The sequence below is a fragment of the Coregonus clupeaformis genome, chromosome 24 (genome assembly GCF_020615455.1).
Source record: "Coregonus clupeaformis isolate EN_2021a chromosome 24, ASM2061545v1, whole genome shotgun sequence".
Classification (NCBI taxonomy): Eukaryota; Metazoa; Chordata; class Actinopteri; order Salmoniformes; family Salmonidae; genus Coregonus; species Coregonus clupeaformis.
In genome coordinates this window covers 54,130,091-54,135,762 of record NC_059215.1, presented here as the reverse complement: position 1 = coordinate 54,135,762, position 5,672 = coordinate 54,130,091, and positions in this window count along the sequence as shown.

Sequence of the window (5,672 nt, the reverse complement as noted above, 5' to 3'; positions counted from 1 at the left end):
ACCATGACTGGGTTACAGGACATTACCACCATGACTGGGCTACAGGACATTACCACCATGACTGGGCTACAGGACATTACCACCATGACTGGGTTACAGGACATTACCACCATGACTGGGCTACAGGACATTACCACCATGACTGGGCTACAGGACATTACCACCATGACTGGGTTACAGGACATTACCACCATGACGTAACTGGGTTACAGGACATTACCACCATGACTGGGTTACAGGACATTACCACCATGACTGGGCTACAGGACATTACCACCATGACTGGGCTACAGGACATTACCACCATGACTGGGCTACAGGACATTACCACCATGACTGGGCTACAGGACATTACCACCATGACTGGGCTACAGGACATTACCACCATGACTGGGCTACAGGACATTACCACCATGACTGGGTTACAGGACATTACCACCATGACTGGGCTACAGGACATTACCACCATGACTGGGCTACAGGACATTACCACCATGACTGGGCTACAGGACATTAACACCACTGTGAATGTCATGTCTAGGCCTAGTCTTGTTTGGTCTTGGATGTAGTAACTGGTAGAGCAGTTGAAGTGGGAACGTCTCCCTATGACGTAAAAGATAGACGTACATACCTGATGTTGTCATGACAACAAGCTCAACATTCACTGGCTGCTTGCTCATATTGGCGTGAGACAGTCATTCTGTCCTTACTTAATGTGACAAAATTTCACAAAGAAAGATAAAATGTTATTTAGAGTCAAATCTTGCAGTCTGAACCCACAGATTGTTGTTGTTTTTCTTCAGCATCCTCCCTTCCTTCTTGTGAGATCTACAGTACATAGAACCAGGCTGTAGCCAGTGAGACCTGAGCCCACAACGTTCCTCTATTCTTGTTGTGTGATCTAACTTCTAATACGAACAGAGTATCTTTATAAAGGAATATGTATTGCTAGCTTGACGTGGCTTCACATTACAAGCAACATGCGAGAGAGAGAGATGCTTTCCTCGTGAACCCCCAAGTTCCCCACAGGCCCTCATTAACATATGGCCAATCAGGATGCAATATGCAAATAACACCACAATACTTACATAGCCAAACAACATCCACATCACAGGAGGTTGGTGGCACCTTATTTGGGGAGGACAGGCTTGTGGTAATGGCTGGAGCGAAATGAGTGGAATAGTATCAAACACATGTGGTTCCATGTGGTTCCATGTGGTTCCATGTGGTTCCATGTGGTTCCATGTGTTTGATGCTATTCCATTCGCTCCTTTATTATGAGCCGTCCTCCCCTCAGCAGCCTCCACTGATCCACATCAGTGTATGCTTCAGTTCCCATGGGAGTACATTCTAAGAACATCCATTCTTTCCAGAGCGTGAATGTATTCTAATTGCTATTCTGAACAGCTCCCTTGTCACTCTGCTTCAGTATCAACTCACTGTCTATCTCTTCTTAGATCCACCCCCTTCACTTCCACGCCCTTAAAGGGACATTTCTAAAAATGTCTACTTTATATTCATCATCTCTAGCACCATCTCAACATCAACATATGTGAAATTGTCGCGTTTCTACGTCTTGTAGTAAAAAAAGATAGAGGAGGATAAGTGTTTCCAAATACATCATCAACCAATTAGTAGGCAATTAGTAGGCAATGCCTACTCATAATTGGTTAAAATCACATGATGCACATGATGATGTAATTGGAAACACTTTTTTTTACTATAAAACATAGAAATGTGCCATTTTCACATATGTTGATGTTGGGGTGGTGCTGGAGATTATGAATATGAAGTTCCACCATTGTGAATGTCAGACTCCACTCTGCAAGGCACATCAATCTGCAGGTTGAACATGGTGAGATTGTAGACTCCTAAATTGATAGTGCAGTTTTTTAGGTGATTTTACAGCTAACTAGCTACTTCACATGCTGATATTGACTTTGGTATTGTTGTGTGTAGCTATGTTTGCTAGCTAGCTAGCCAGCCTATAGACAGAGCATTGCATTGTGGGTTTTGTCGTCGTCTGGAGCTGCAACAGATTTCCACAACGATTTTCACATGTTGCTAACAACCTTATTATAACGACAAAATGAAAGATTTGTTCACAAAACATAACATCCCCAGAGTCCACTCCTCAATAGCAGGACTACCATGATCCACTCTTCAATAGCAGGACTACCATGATCCCCTCTTCAATAGCAGGACTACCATGATCCCCTCTTTAACAGCAGGACTACCATGATCCACTCTTCAATAGCAGGACTACTATGGTCCACTCCTCAATAGCAGGACTACCATGATCCACTCCTCAATAGCAGGACTACCATGATCCACTCCTCAATAGCAGGACTACCATGATCCACTCTATTTCAGGCCTACACAGTGTTTCTCTTTCTAGTGAAACCCACTTCCAGTCTCCAGGCTATAGTCTATACCCTGTCCAGTCAGAGATGGGAATGAGGGAAGAGGGTTGGTGTTGACCTAGAAGACCTGACCCACCTTTGCCATCTCCAGCTGATCCCCCCCTCCGCCACCCCACCACAGGCCAGAGAACAGTGGTCAATACAATAGGCCTCCTCCTCCTCACTGCTCACTTTGCGGTCAGTGTATAAATACATGCAGTCTACTTCAGGAAACTAAACACACATCTCACACTCCCTACTAAGGCACATGCTCCGGCCTGTAGCCATGGTTTCCTACAGGGGACCAAGACAGAGTGGTGGTGTCCTGCTTCCCCCTTTGTCTCCCTCCTTCTATTGCTGTTTTTCATCCATCCTCTCCCCTCTGCACACACACACACACACTTACACACTTACACACACACACACACTTACATACACATACACACACACACTTACATACACATACACACACTTACACACTTACACACACTTACACACACACACTTACACTTACACACACATTAGGTTGATTACTATTAGTGACGTGTGATCTTTCCAGATCATGTCTGTCTGTGTTTATTGTGCCTCGACGAGAGGCTTTTAAAAGATTAAAGCTAAATGTGTGTTGAATCGAATGTTGATAGATAGAAATGGTGGAAATATGTTCATCATCTAGGCCTTTTCAAGTGGTGACACTAGATTTTTATAATGCTTTAGTGGAGTAGCAATCATCACAGTCTGTACATATCAACTAACAGAATGAGGGGTGGGAGGGCGACGAGACACAGACAGGAGAGACACAATACACACACAACACAACACAACACAACACACAGTAATTATCAGCGCTACAGTATGTGTTGAGGTGACCTGATCCAGCATCTTTCATCAGCACTGCAGCACGCAGGAGAAGGAAAGGCAGAGAGAGCAGTGGCTCACACACACACACACACACACACACACACACACACACACACACACACACACACACACACACACACACACACACTGAGGGGTCTGTGCTGGAGGCTTGCTTGTTGTTTGGCTTGTGCAAACACAGGACATGGGTGGCAGCCAAATCCACAGGGGTGAGTGTGTGTGTGTGTGTGTGTGTGTTCAGAGCACAGCCCTGCTCTCTTAGACTCTTGTCACATTGTGCACATCAGAGCAGGCCTCTGCCTTTGTGTGCTGTTATCTGGTCGCAGAGAGCGGCGGGGAGTGTGTGTGTAGAAAGTTAGAAAGTAGTTTTACAATGTACATTTACTGTTCATCCATCTGTCTGCATATTCCAAGACATGTCATATGAGGGTGCAGTGAGATACCGATGGGTTGGACCATACTCTTCTCATCATTTATCTTTAAAAAAAAAGTATACTTAAAAAAATTGAAATCAACCAATCCTCCATCGTTAGGACAATGGAAAAAAATAATATGCTTCATTATCTATGTGCTGAAAGAGCGTGGGGCGACAGAGAGAAACAAAATGGTACAATTTGAGGACAATGTGGCGGGGAGTAGTGCAGGCACTGGAGAGAGGGCTGAGAACAGGTGGGTCTGGGCAGGAGTGATGTCGTTGATGTTTGTGTGCGTCTGTGTGTTGTTTTTTTGTATGCGAATGTTTTTTTTTTAAATATCTAAAATCGTAACAAAAAAATTGTATGGTATTTTTAGCAAATAGATTGCAGTGATTTATTTATCTGCCATTGTCATTTACCAAAAACGACTTTTGTGAAATTGAAAATGGGACCATGCAGGTAAATATACATCCTCATGTGCACAAATAAACAGATTACTGCACCAATGATTGTGTGTGTGTCTGTGTCTGTGTGTGTGTGTGTGTGTGTGTGTGTGTGTGTGTGTGTGTGTGTGTGTCTGTGTGTGTGCGTGGGTGGGTGTGCGTATGTTTGTTCCTGACTTGCTTGACTGCGACCCAGACATGTTGTTGGCCCGGTCCTCTTTATTACGGCAGGATGTGTCCTAGAAACAAGGAGGAGACCATGTTTCACTTTGTGACTCAGTGGAGGAGCGGTGTGGGTGAGATACAGGGTCAGGGTCATGCTTGAGGTGCCAGGGCTCAGGGTGGGGTGATTTGTGGTGAGGTTGGGGGTTGGGGTGGTGCCAGGGTTGTGGGTGAGGGTGAGGGTACAGAGTTTGGGTGTACGGGGGGTTGAGGAAGGGAGACAACGGTAGGCTAGTCTCCCCTGAGACTAATGATCCTTCCCTGTCATCATCAATTACAGTAACCATTCAAATGTCTTTAGAGACGTGTTAGTGATACTATACAAGTATGTGAAGATGATGTCATACAAATAATAACAATATCATCACATTCATTATGCAGATAACAAAGAGATGTCTGAGGATGTCCTGGTGTTGTCCATCAAGACAGACAGTATCACTGACACAGGACACTGTAGGAAACATGACATCAATATGCATACAGCCAATTGCTTGTGTGTTAATGTAGCTCTCCACTATCCCTGACAATGTGTGGAAGAATGAAGGAGCCGTTCACACAAGCCTACAAAGGAGAGGATAGCGAGAGTGTGAGGATATGTAGTGACGTAGTGTGGCGTCCCAACTGGCACCCTATTTCTATACAAACGCCATATGTAAAGTGTTGGTCCCATGTTTCATGAGCTGAAATAAAAGATCCCAGAAATGTTCCATACACACAAAAAGCTTATTTCTCTCAAATTTTGACATCCCTGTTAGTGAGCATTTCTCCTTTGCCAAGATAATCCATCCACCTGAGAGGTGTGTCATATCAAGAAGCTGATTAAACAGCATGATCATTACACAGGTGCACCTTGTGCTGGGGACAATAAAAGGACACTCTAAAATATGCACGTTTTCAGGGAGCGTGTAATTGGCATGCTGACTGCAGGAATGTCCTCCAGAGCTGTTGCCAGAGAATTGAATGTTAATTTCTCTACCAAAAGCCACCTCCAATGTTGTTTTAAAGAATTTGGCTGTATGTCCAACCGGCCTCACAACCGCAGACCACGTGTAACCATGCCAGCCCAGGACCTCCACATCCGGCTTCTTCACCTGCGGGATCGTCTGAGACCAGCCACCTGGACAGCTGATGAAATGGTGTTTACACAACCGAAGAATTTCTGCAAAAACTGTCAGAAACCGTCTCAGGGAAGCTCATCTGCGTGCTTGTTGTTAAGGGATCATAGCTTACACCTGGATTCACCTGGTCAGTCGATGTCATGGAAAAAGCAGGTGTTCTTAATGTTTAGTACACTCAGTGTATAGGGAATA